The 14,333-nt window shown below is 40.8% G+C and overlaps 1 protein-coding gene across 2 annotated transcripts in view; it reads left to right on the forward strand.

Moving 5' to 3' along the window:
- Positions 1-2,058: 2,058 nt before the first annotated feature.
- The window catches only part of hecw2a (HECT, C2 and WW domain containing E3 ubiquitin protein ligase 2a), an 84,201-nt gene continuing 71,926 nt past the window's right edge, over positions 2,059-14,333 (forward strand). For both annotated transcript variants that reach the window (XM_028435878.1, XM_028435876.1), the window contains exon 1: positions 2,059-2,655. The gene's annotated coding sequence lies outside the window, so the exon portion shown is untranslated. The remainder of the gene's footprint in view (positions 2,656-14,333) is intronic.

The raw sequence follows: 14,333 nt of genomic DNA on the forward strand, positions 1-14,333 counted from the left end.
TTTTGAATCGTCACATTCAATATTTACTGTCTGTTGGTAATACAGTCTGTTGTACTCGTGAATAGGACATTTAGTGTTGTAGGATGTCTTCCCCTTGTTTAAAGATCACTGCTTGAACAAAAAACATGTCCTGTGGATAGGACGGGATGTACAGTTCCTGCTTCAGGGTTGTTATGTGGCGTCGCCCTCAAGTGTCTGCCAAGCGTCTTCTCTTCACTCAGCGACTCCCTCGCACCTTTTGCTATCTGCCAGCTCCCCACACTCTTAGCCTGGAAGCTGTCGTCAAACTTTAAAACTTGCTATGTCCACATGTGAAGTTGCTCCAGTGTCCACCATCAGACTTTTCATCTTCACCCCTCACCCATATTGAGCCTCAACATCTTTCCGGAATGTGTACACTCTGTGCGGCATCTCCTTGGAAAAAGTTTGCACGTTGTCTCTCTGTTGTTTCCGTCTGTAAGTCAAATCTTGGTGTGTGTTGTTTTTGCAGTATTTGCCCCATAGCCTGTGCTGACATGGTCTGGCTCTGTGTCATTTCTGGCCACATTTAAAACATACAATGTCATTCCCAGCGCCTCAATTATTCGGCCTTGTTGTAGCTTGTCTTACTCCATGTTGCCACCCCACCTTCGTCTCATTGTCATCAGATGTAGCTGCGCTGATCTTCTCCATAGCCTCTTAGCTACGTAGTTTAATTTTAGAATCAGAGAAGGTAATTGTGGCTCCCCTTTGCGTGATCTGAACAGCAAAAGGCTTAAATGTCTCTGGAGATCCCTTCAAAATCATTGCCACCAACAGCCCATTACTGAGTGTTTCACCAGCCTCTGCCCAAATCACATTATCAGTCAGTCTCGTTGCTGCCTGTGTGCAGGCAGCAACGTAAATATTTTCATCTCTGTCAAAGACTAAACGTGACCAATGGCCAGTCGGCTCCAGTCTTCGGCTCATACTGTTAACTTAGTAGTGCACACTCACGCTCTTAGAACACGCTCTGTTAGGACGTTCCCCCCTCTGGTAAACTTATTTACTCTGGGCCCATAACCTGTTAGCAGAGTTTGAGCTCATAGTTCTGGCGTGCAGTTTAAGGGTGCTTTTACACTGGTCCGAATGGATGTAGGACGTGATACATTAATCGCTTAGTTTGGTTTGGTTTGGTTTGCGTTCAGAGAACAACTTCTTATCCATCGTAACTGGAGTAGAGACTTCTCAAGGCAGCAAAACAGAAACCAGAAGAAGAGGCTCTCAATAATGGGTCAAAGCGAGCAATAAAGAGTGCACAGAAACTTCTTTCACATCATCCAACAATGGAACAGCAGTTGCTTTGATTTTGGTGGTTTTAAAGTCCTGTTTTACACCATCGCTGGCTCTCCTGATCACCCACAATACTACGCGCTCTATGTCATTGTGACACTTCCTCCAAGCGCAGTTATGTTCGCAGCGCTACTAATCGCTCTAGGCTTCGACTGGAAATGCTCCGAGACCGGCAAAAACATCTGCTCTACAATTTTCCTGTTTGATCCGCTCTAGACTTTGTTTGCGTGTTCACACCACCCAAATGAGTCAGACTATCCGAGCAAACAAATCCTAGAGCATTTTAACCACTCTAGTATTTGCCTGCGTTGATGCACCCTGAGTGTTCCAGCACAGCATCAATAAACACACCTGGAGCCTGTCTTGCATTTCTGCCTCTCACACAGTCAAATGACTGAATGGGAGGTGACTTTTATTAACGAGAGGAGCAGCTGTAAATATCAACACTCACATATGAATGGCTGTAAACAAAAACACTACAATATTTCAATACAACATAAACATTGGCAAAACAATACACACAGTTCAGAGCAAATTGTTGGGTATGTTAACAAATACAACACCATAGAATCACTAAACAAAGTTTAAACGTTAAATGCATTTTTGAGATGCATTGGACTGTGTGCGTGCGTGTGTGTGCGTGTGTGTGTGTGTGTTGAGTCATCGCCCAGCATGGTATGATCCTACCTCACCCAGCAGTGAGTAGTGTACAACTCCTGCTCTTCTCTTTGAATGGAGATCTCTCTGTGACGCCATCCTCATCCTCCGCTCAGCCACACTGAGACACACTGGGACACACTGAGACACACTGAGACACACTGGGACACACTGGGACACACTGAGACACACTAGGACACACTGAGACACACTGAGACACACTGGGACACACTGGGACACACTGAGACACACTGGGACACACTGAGACACACTGGGACAGATTGGAAGCATGTGTCGGGGAGGACTTTGGTTCTGCTGCAACGCACTTTGATGCAGAGGGAGATTGAGGATGGATTCCTGCTAATCTGACACACACACACACGCACACACACACACACACACACACACACACACACACACACACACACACACACACACACACACACACACACACACACACACACACACACACACACACACACGCACGTCTGGCTGGTCTGAGGTGCCTCTGCAGAGCCGCAGGAATACCGCCCCGATACGTGACTCTGAGCCCCAAGCTTCCCGGGACCTAGAAGGGAGGGGGCACCGCGGCGCCCCGCCCGTCTCGCCTCATTTGGACTGCAGGGATCGCGGAGCCGTGCGACCACAGCAGGTTCTGCTTTCTTATCCCGCGCCTCTGCGCCAAAGGTAAGCCCAGTCATCCTGTGCGCCATCTCCTTTACTCATATAATGTGAATGATGGTGGTGATGATGATGATGCTGATGATGATGATGATGTTGATGATGATGATGATGCTCAGAACAACTGAATGTGTGATTAAACCGCCGCAGCGCGGACTGTCGGGGCTGGTGTTTAATGTGTTGGGCACATATTGATCGATTATTGGATTCGTGCACGCTACTTGTGAAAGGTGCATGAAGAGAAAATGACGTAGGGAATTCCCAGAGTAATCCAGGAGTGTGCGTTCACACCTGCATATTCCGTGCACGGCCTGCGCAGTCATGTGCTCCGCGCACGGATCGACATGGAATGATTAAAGTTGGAGCAGCTGTTATGTAACACGGTCCTGCTGACGTGAGTCGTGCACATGCGGGGGTTACCTTCACGTCCCTGCTGAGCCCATGATGTTTACATCCAGCGGATGGATGGACTGCATACCCACTGCCATTTAATGCTGTCAATGGAAACTAACGTTTTTGAGCAGGTTGTGCTGTTGGATTAGATTTAAACATGTTTACCAATCCTAGATTATTATTATTATTATTATTATTATTATTATTATTATTATTATTATTATTATTATTATTATTATTATTATTATTATACGCCTACTTCTTTTCTTTTTTTCACCTACAATATTAGTTTAAAAATATAAAACTACTAATTGACATATAAAAGCAAATAATAATTGTGTAAAAAGACTTGAAAAATAAATAAATAAATAATATCTCAAAACTAGATAAAAGAGCTGCAGGAAAAGTATCCACTATTGATATGACGATTATATCCACCTACTACTGTATATGTTGTTGGTCAGCCTTTACTTCCATACTGTTAGTATAATTAGCTACATTATCTTCTGCTAAGTCAATAACCTATACTGAATAATTCAATATGGTGCACATGTACAATAACAATATAGGTTATTTATTGTCGAAATGTTAACTAATTGGCTGAAGAACAATGTTGGCAAGTTGTTATGTTTTAGGTTATATCGAAAACAAATGCATTATTTTGGGGAGTGGCTTAGTCCAGGGGTCACCAACACTGTGCCCACACGCACCAGGTAGCCTGCATGGACCATGTGAGGGGCCCTCAGGAGCTCTCGTCACCAATGGGCTCCATCTAAAATCTTATTTACTTTCCAGGATTTAAACTCACAAAGATAAATACATATGACAGATGTAGAATAGTACTTAAAGAGTGAAATACTGCTGCAAGTGATAAAGTTTTAGTATTAAATTACAGGGCTCTACACTAACTTTTCCAGTGGTCGCACCCTTTTTTGAATGGGGGGATGTACAGCATAGCCATGCATGCTAATGAATAGTTGACTAAACTGGCATAACGTAGTTTTGTACAAAGTAAAGATTGACAATGACTTGAGATATTTGCAAAATGTATTCAGGTTTTAGTGGCAATATTAAGTTTTTCTACAACAAGCAGTGGCTGAAATAACAGGTCATTTATTTTATATAAATTTAAAAGTAACAAATTTAAATTTTTTTAAATAACAGCAAAGCATACCAACAGGTTACATGTATTCGGTTTTTTATTTTGCAGAAAGGCTATACTTGAATTAACTTAACAGTAGCATAACCAACTTAGCATCTGCATTGCTTCACCCCATGGAATTCAATTCAGAGGGTCCAGCTCTTATAGTGGGGTCTCCTAACCCTCTTCCTCTGGTCAGGGGTCTGCAGCCATTACTCTACAAGGAACCATTTAACCTCATCTCACCTGGATTAAAGTCCTCCTGGAGCCAAAAAAATACCTTCTCAATGAAGACAATACAGTGTATTAAATTGTATACAGGTAAAATTAAATAGAATTATGTTTGATTTAATTTGATTTGATTTATACTGATCATGTAAATGGAATCTTAAAAACAGTTTAAAATAAAATAAATTGACATTAAGAAATAAAACAATCTTCAAATTCTAACACATCTCAGTTTACATGAACACAATGTTATATAAAGAAGATTTTTTTTTAGTAAATCTATTTGAAAGGCTACAAAAAGTATCTTGAATTTGATATCAGATGATCATGTGGTCAACACATTCTAATTGCTCATTTCTTGCCACACATAAAACATGCATATTTAACCAGCACATCGGTGGTTAAATGAATCTGTTCCCACACAATTAAAATCTCTATTTTCTTCCAGAATAGTGTTTTTGTTGGTTTAGTATCTTATTAGGGATTTAAAACTTAGCCACAGGTGCAGGAAAGTTGATGGTCTGTAGATGTTGCAGGAGGTGAAGTAGGAAGGTGCTGAGTCATTGCACAATGTGATTTATTTTAGGTTAACAAATTGTTTTATCTTGATTTTATTTGTCATTAATCATTAATATCATTTGTAGAAATTAACTCCTTATTTCAATAGTTTTTTTTTTTTTTTAAGCTATAGGGAGCCATTGCAAAAGAGTCAAAGGGCCACATTAGGCCCCAGAACCGCAGGTTGCAGACCTCTGCTCTGGGAGAACCACAGCTGAACATCTGGCCTGGCATCATAGTCCATCAGTTCTGGTCCCTCCATTCTGATTCTGATCAGCGTGTACATTCTATACGACCAGATCAAATTTTCACTCGCACACATTGAAAATATACTCGCATATGCGACCATTTTGGTCGCAGTCTCGAGCCCTGAATTACCATCTTTAAATGTTTATTTTCACTAAAACATTGGACCAATGTGTTTAAGTGCTGTAATTTTGGTTTATAGGTTGTTGTATGTTATATATAATGTGAATTATAAAATGTATTTTTAAAAGCACAAAGTGGAGTTTCGTAAAATATGATATAATTGTTACATTTTACAAATGTTATATAATCAGTTAAAAGTTGTTTGTTAAAAGCTCGTAAAATAGGAAGATTATAATTTTTTATGAAATGTAATGAAAATGAAACAATTGCATTGCAATTACAATGTTTAAACTGAAACATTCCCTACCTTTTTAATTAACTGCTAGCCTTCCTTATTATCTTACCCTCTAATTAAAGTGAGACCGTGAACATGTAGTATTTCAAGTGCTTTTCTATCTGGTAGCCCTTCAGACCATACAGTACCTCACAAGTAGCTCACAGTTTCAGAAAGGTTGCCGACCCCTGGGTTAGCATCTCCGCCTCCCAGCAAGAAGATCCAGGGTTCAAGCTCTGGGGTGGACGCTTGGATCCTCTGTGTAGGGTTTGCATGTTCTCCCCCTGCTTGCGTGGATTTTCTCCGGGTCCACCGGATTCCTCCCACATTCCAAAAACATGACTGTTTGGTTGATTGAAGTATTTAAATTGTCCTGCAATGGACTAGTGCCCTTTACAGGGTTTACCCCCACCTAACGCCCCATGAGAGCTGGAGATTGGCACCAGCAGACCCCTGCGACCCTGAAAAAAGGAACAAGCAGGTCAGAGAATGGATGGATAGAAATACTCTATTTTCAAAATTTGAGCTTTAGCCACTGCCAAGTCATGCAGTGAACCCCTGCATAAGAGATCATGAGTTGTGCCAAACTATTCAACTAGCATTTCTAGCAAAGATATTGATATACTGCCATTTTTTGTTTATTATTGAGCATCAATGTTTTCACTGAAGGACTGATAAAGTAACGAAACAGCTCTCTTTGTTATAAGATGGCTGTGGGTTTCATTAAGACCTGTGCCCTTAGGGATTAAAGCAGCTGAATTCTCTTTCTAGATGGGTGTACTAACTAAATGAAAACAAACAAGAATCTTCCATCCATCCAAACAATCATTTTCCAACCCACTCGCTGAATCTCATGGTAGTGGGAGTCTGCTGGTGCCAATCCCAGCTGTCATCAGGCAATAGGTGGTGGTTCACCCCTGGACATGGTTCTAGTCCATCGCAGGGCAACATCCACACAGACAGGTTCAGACTTACCCCTACAGGCAATATAGACTCCAATCAACCTAACAGTCATGTTCATTTTGGGAAGAAGCAAGAGTAGCTGGAGAAAAACCTACACAACCATGGAGAGAACATGGAAAGAACCCGTGTCTACAGGGCTTTAACCCTGGACCTTCTTGCTGTGAGGTAGACATGTTAACCCCTCACACAATTATCTTCAATTCTGTATTTAATTGTTAAATTACAACTGATTTTTGATTTTGTTTTATATATTAGATATTATAATAATATTAGACTTATAAACACAGCTATATGTTTTTGAAGATTTATTACAACAGCAAAGCAACTGAAAACACTGCCCCCTACAGGGAGGCAGAAGTACTAACTGGCTCTCCCTGTACTTTTTTATTTAAAAAAAAGAAGGAAAAAGACACTTCTTGAACACAATATTAGACAAGTAGCAATATGTAATTAATTTATTTGTTTTAGGTGCATAAGTTGTGTTGCAGTCTGGCTCTGTTCTCTTTGTCGTCGAGGGGGCGGGCTTTATAGTGACTAATGCAGGACCTGCCAAAGATCTTGTATTCATTCATGTAAGATAACTTTTCTTGCTGACGTACATCAGTCTTTGACATGTGGCAACAACTGATTTCTCTACTTCTAATGTTGGGATTCCTCTGTAAACACGACTTATTGTGTTGCATGTCAACAAATGAGCTTGATGACGTACTTGATGATTTCAGGAACACAGTGATTGGTAAGAAGTACAGGAAAGTTGTGGTGATTGGATGATTTGCAGGGCATGGCAACATGAGGGAATTATTAATTACAGCAACACATCAGCAATGGGAGCCGCTGTAGAGAACTATAAAGAGCCGCAGGTTGTTGGCCCATGGGATAAGTAGACAACATATTGTATGCCAAGTCACAACTCTTAAATATTGTTGTTCTTGGAATTTAAAACTAGCGGTAGCTATCTGGAGATGGGTACATCAACTGATGGACATGGTTTCCATCTCCAACAACACTCAAAGAGGCCGTGGTGCTTAAAGAATAAATTACACCAGGCTCAAGAATTTAACACCCAAAAGAAGCTAATAACATGTTATGTTTAGGTAACAAAGAGCTTAAAAAAAGTTTTCAAAAGCCACTAAATCCCCAGTATGTTTACACATTGAATGCCATTGACAAAACCATTCACAACTGGCACCATTCACATTGATTGTACTAGCATTTTCCACTCAGTGTAATATCAGCCTCCCCACTAATGACTCATCGTTCCAGGGGGCTTTGTTTAGAGAAACACCCTCGCCCAGATGAAGAGTCCTCCATATGTTCATTCAGAGCATTTATGGTATTTTCTTCATTTCCTTATTGTTCAGGAGGCAGTGTCTCTTCTTCATTGGTTTTCTTCTAAATGCTTTACTGTACACGGCGTGTGCACGTGCGTGTGCATGCGTGTGTGTGTGTGTGTGTGTGCACCAGATTCCCAAGGTGCCCGTTCTGTCAGGCTGTAAAGTGCTGCAGTCACCTCCATTGGCCACAGAAAGAGTTTGTTTGCTGACACTGTCCCAGCATTAAGAGAAGAGTTTGAGCCAGTACAATGAGGGATGGACTGGGATAGTAAAACAACTCATTCAGAACATGTCCTAAAGGCAGGCATACACTTTGCGATTTTTTTAATCTTTGTACTCAGCTCCAGCTCAAATTGTGCCACTCAATTGCAGAGTCTGAATGTTCGCAGCTCACGATTCATGTTCTCACACTGTATGGACCGACACTTTGACGCAACCTGACTGCCAGTGCGTTCATACAAGACATGTAGGGGTCTTTTTTACGGAAATGGAACGTACACGTTAGAAGAAAAGCTCTGAAGCGTTGCCATTAAAACAGAAGAAGAAGAAGAACCCGGAAGTGGATAGACACTTGCGAATCTTAGCAAAAAGAGCTTCAAAAAAGAAAATGCTGCGATGTGATGGACAAGGGACTGGCTGGGCAGACGTGGGCAGTACAGTCCGTTAATTCTACAGCAGTCCTACGGTGTTTGCGCTAGAGGTGTCCCGATCTGGTATTGATATCGAATTAATCAGCTAAAAAAAACGAATATAGGATTTTATCGGACTGCATCTAAAATCACCGATAAAAGCTTTCCAATAAAAATTTCCGCTCCAACACTTCTCTCCATAGGTGACTCTGGTTCACACTCCAACAAAGTAACCTACTGTTCTTCTGTGAGTAACATCACTTGATCAAGCCTTTTCTAACATTCCACACTACAAAATAAGTAATAAAAGTATGTATGATTCGTGCGGATATCGTATCGGATCAATATCGGTATCGGCCGATACGAAAGGCTGCAATATCGGTATCATATTGGAAGTGAAAAAGTTGTATCGGGACATCCCTAGTTTGCGCATGCACAGTGTGAGAGTTTGACATAAGCCGCTCCGTGGCACTGCTTCAACTGTCAGATACCCTTACCAGGAGCGGCCAGGATTTCACAGATGTTTGATTTTCTTGCAACCATACAATCGCTGATCAGGAGCTGGTCGTGAGGTGTTGATCGCTTTTCGTGAAACCATGTATAGTACACCATGTATACTACACGATGCGCGACACACGATTTGCTGAAAATGGGCCAAAAATATAGTGTATGCCCGCCTTAATTTGCGGACCTAATGTAGTGATCCCAGGCCAGCAAAGCCATCCATCCCTCTATCCATTCATCCATCCATCAATCCATCCATCCATCCTATCATGGCATTACAGATTGCAGAGTTGACCTGTCCTCCAAATTCAGTATCTCACATCTCAATCTAATTCAATGTAGTTTAATCTAATCCACTGACTTCTTCATGACTGAAAGAATCCGATACTAACTTTTCTTCTCGAATACCAAAGAACACCATTCAGAGTAGGGTGCCTATGGTTGCCTCAGTTCCCAAAGTGGGGTACGGGACGGGTACCCCTTGGGGTAATCAAATTGTCATAGGGGTACATACATTGGAAACTAGAATATAAATAAACCATCAATCAGGAGCCTCCATGCATTGCCACAAATTACACATTGGCCTATGGAAGATTATTCTCTTGTGGTGACAGAGAAACAATCTTATTAAAAAAGCGAAAATATGACAAAAGCAACATTACTTTGCACTAGCCAAACATGCTATCAAGACTTTGATGCCCTTTGCCACCATGTTGTTGTTGTGTGAAAGTGAATTTTCAGCTTTGACAAACATGAAAACAAAATATAGAACAAGTTGTATTTCACAATTTCAGGATGATGAAAATGTTCTTTTAATGCTATATGTTCAATCAACAAATGTTTGGTAGATTATTTATATTATAAAAAAAGAGATTGATTCTTACTGATAATGACAGTAGGTTAATAATTAATTAAATAAATCTGATCATTCTGAATAAGATGTTTTATTGTGTGCTTACAAATTATTAGTCTTTTATCATTATATGTTATTCCTCAATAGGATAGATAAAATTCAGTGACACATTTAAACTGTAGGGCTACATTGTATATGATATTACATTATTATGTTTATAATAGGACTGGGAATTGATAAAAAAAAAAAAAACCTGATTAATCGCAAATCTGAAAAAAATTATTAATTGCAATCAAAAAATGCCAGCAATTAATTGCAGTTTTTTGCATTGTCAGCTTCTAATAAACACGCAAAAAAGGTTTATTTTAACCAAATATGTGCATTGAAAGTGCACAACTCTGAGGTGTAACAAAAAATAGCTTAATATGTCTTTAAAAGACAAAGCTTATAACATACTTTTCTTGTGATTTAAAACATTGTTTGTGCAACATTGTACTATTCTATAATGTAAACGATGAACAGAAAATCAGAACCTCATTTGTAAAGCTGGCACAATTAGCTTATTTAAAACTTTGTTTGAAATGCAACCATGTAATGTAAACAATGTACAGTCATTTTTCACAGCAGCAGGAGAACATCAGTAACAAAAATTCATTGGTTCCAATGGTTCCTAACAGTAAATTCATACAAACACTGGAATCAAGCAAACAAAATAACCACCTGTCTTCTGGGGTTCTTAAAAATTTTAAAACCTGTTAGTCCTGTACTTTAGACCTCTACGAGGTGAATTTGATTTGTGCATTAGTTTAGCAGCTTTCAAATGTTGCACAAAATCTGCAGTTAGCTTATTTGTTCTGTCAGCTAATTTAACCAAACCTATTCCTTTTTCACATGGAGCCACTGCTGAGACACAGCAGTTTCTCTACATTAGCACAGGAGAGAGAAGCCCTCCTTTTCTCAATCACATGTCCTGAGAGGGACAACAGTCTGTCACAGGGCACAGTGGTGGCAGGAGAAGACAGATTTTTGCAAACAACAGGTGCTAGTTTACCGTAGGAGTCCTTTCTCTTCAGCTACCATTCATCCATCTCAAGTTTTGATTCTGAATTGTAGCGGTTCAACATAGTTTGGATGGCTGAAGCCTGCCTGACGCCGCTGAACCTGGATGCGTCGCTCGTAGATTGGTACATTAAGGATGTGTTAAGTGTGTGTTTTGAGTTTTCCAATGCTAGCTCAGGCTGTAGCAGCATTAGTTACAGGAAATGGAAGCGTGTCTTCTTCTTCTGTGAGAAAACGACTCACTGGGTGTCTATGGCACATTACTTCCTCTGTTCTGTATAGAGTTTATCATTGTACTGTGCCTAGGGAACGAGTGGTGGTCAAATTAATCGATGCGTCAATTAATTTCAATACGTTAATATGAAAAAATTAATGCAAATCGCTAACATGCTAGTTTTCCCGGCCCTGGTTTATAAATGTGCAGAATTTGGGGGACATGGCTTTAGGTTAAATGTCTTTGGGGTACGAGATTGGGAAACTGGGAAAGGCTTGGGAACCACTGGTGTATTGCAAACCTTGCTGGGGTAAACCAACCCAACATAACTGAGTGAGATTTCCCAAAAATTGATGAATTACAAACCAAGATATGAATTTTTGATATTTTGCCAGTGATTTTTTGTTTCTTCAAACTGATTCAGAATCAGTATATTGATCCTGATCCCCTCCATTGGCTTAAGGCAGTTGTTCTCAAACTTTTTTGGCTCAAGTACCCCCTTTTTCTTATTTCTGAATCCATCTAGTCCCCCCTTTGTCTGACTACAACATTTTGCCTAGCAAACGATATAAAAACAACTATAGAGCATAATGATGGAATGAATGAGTGATAACACACATTCTAAAGAATCTTATTTGTTAAATAAGTGGAAAGAAACAATATTTACTGCAGTGGTTCCTAAACTTTTTTAGATTGTGAGTGACCCCATTTTGATATCAAAAATTTTCTGATGACCCCAAAGACATGTTTTTCTAGAGTTAATTTTTGATCATGTTTGAGCTCAGATATTTGATTGTTTGTTTGTTTTTGTTTTTTTTAACTGCATTTTAGTTGAACTAGATTTATATTTCACAAAGTGAAAGTTTAGAAATACAGTTGTTTAAAATTGTGTGTCATATTAATTTAATACATTTCAGGCGACCCTACATGGGGTCTTGACCCCAAGGTTGAAAAACACTGATTTAGTGGCTTCCATTTTTATAATTTCTGGTCATCTCACACCTGGGGTGAGACCAAAACTGACACTTTATTTGTTAATTTTTCACTCTCTCTCTCAGGTACCCCCTGTAGTGCCATCGCGTACCCCTATGGGTACACGTACCCCCATTTAAGAAACACTTGCGTAAGGTCTATCTTTTGTTAAAATGTCAAAATCCACTAAGTACTTGCTAACAGACAAATACAGATGGAGAAGTTATTACCTCCTTAGCAGAGGTTATAATTGTAGGGAATAGATTGCCAACAAGTGGCGAGTTGTGTGTCTGTCCATCCTTTCCGTGGAAGACGTGGAGGACATCTACATGATTGGAATAATGATAGTAGGCATGCTGCTGATCGGAGCTGGTGGCTTCCTAATCTATCGAAAAGTCCGTACTACGCTGGCGACTGTTTTGGAAAAGCTGCCAGTGATTTCTGAAGGATGTAGCAGGGCTCTGAACACTCAGACTCATGTGTTGATCGATATCAAAAGCAAGCTTTTGGATCGTCTACGCGTTATGGATAACAACTCGGAGAAGTTGTAGACCTGGCTTGGAAGTGGCCATTCATTGGATTACAGCAGAGAGACCCAGGACAGAAGGCTATTGGAAATTAACATAGCCTGTATCAAATCACATTGCTTATCTCCCTTTCAGCTCCCCAGCCAGCCAAGGCTAAAGCCAAGGTTGTCTCATCTCTTATCACCAGGAAGTTTCTGCAGACGGCGGCTCTTACCCCCACTCCCTCCCCCCGCTCCTTCCCTACATTCCCACCTGGAACTGTTGATGCTGAACTTTTCCACACGTCATCTGGTTGTCAGTAACGCAGCTACAGGTCTTCAAATTCAAATGCCTCGTTGGCCATCTTTCCCCACCTCCCATCCGCAGCTGCATGGAGGCGTGGTTGCAGCGCCCATTGGCAGCACGCCCATGTCCCCAAATAGCTGGAATCCTGCTGTTCTTCCCACCTGACCCCCTCCCCCAGCCAACCTCCCACCCAACCCTTCCCACATGCCTTGTCTCGAGTTGTTTGACTGTGTCATGCTTACATTTATGTTTGCAGAGGCGGTTTTTTTCCTGGTTTCACACTGTTTTCTCTGTTTAAGGAAATCAGTTTCAAACTGGCAGTTTTTTTTCCCCTCACCCCTCCTCTCCTCCTGTTGTTGATCCCTTCTTCACCTAAATATGTGGGCGCCGCAAAAGGCTGCTCCGGTGTGTTAATGTGTCTCCTTTCACTGCAACTACCTAGTCAAATTCCTCGTATTGTTCTAAACTGTACCTGGTCAATAAAAGATTCTGATTCTGATTCTGATTGAAATAAAGTAATTTGATTTAATGATAAAGATAAACCTTCTAAGATGAGACAGTGTGTTTGTGAGGATTCAGCTGTGCTTGTGTGTTGTGCTAGAGGAGGTGTACAGTCATAATGCTACCACAGTGCCTGTCAGTCATAACTGACATACGGGACACGAGTCAAAATGGATTCTCTGAGCCCCTGCAATCCTTTTTTAACAAGGCCTGTCAACAGTGATTGCTACGATTGTGAAGCCCAAATACAGCCAAACACACTGGAATTGGAAACTACGATGCAGCATGGTGTGTCGTGCTCATTCCCATCCATTGCAGTGGCTCCCTTCCTGCTTAATAAACTCAGCTTTAGGAGAGAGCGCCACTCAAGGTTCAACAGCCGCTAAAAGAGTGGTTCACATCAGATATATGACATTTTGGAATTTTTTGTGACGAAGTTATCAATGTTTACTTCCTTTGGCTCAGTTAGCAATCAGGTCAGATTGTGCAGTGTGGAGAGAAATGAGATTAGAGTAGAAATAGCGGAGGAAATTATTCTGGAATAGGATCAGATTATTTAATGCAGTCTCTTGAGGTCATGTTGGGGTCTGTGCTTGTGTACAACATGCACATTTTCCTCTGTTTTGAGTGGAACTGCAGTTTCCCAATCAGTGCAGACAGTGCTTTGCAATCACTGGTGCAGGGGTATGATTAGATCCCAGAGGCACTTACATAACAAACCCAGCAGCTCCAAAATATTCAGTATTTAGTTTTGTCTCTCCTTCAGTCCAATAAGCTCCTATTTGTTTGTGCATGCAGCCCCTCCCTGAGTGCACACGTGAGCTGGATTTACATATCCCTGCATTGAGGATGCCATAAATCTGTGGTGTGCGTGTTTGGA

Source organism: Gouania willdenowi, chromosome 21, assembly GCF_900634775.1.
Source record: "Gouania willdenowi chromosome 21, fGouWil2.1, whole genome shotgun sequence".
In the NCBI taxonomy this organism is placed as follows: domain Eukaryota; kingdom Metazoa; phylum Chordata; class Actinopteri; order Blenniiformes; family Gobiesocidae; genus Gouania; species Gouania willdenowi.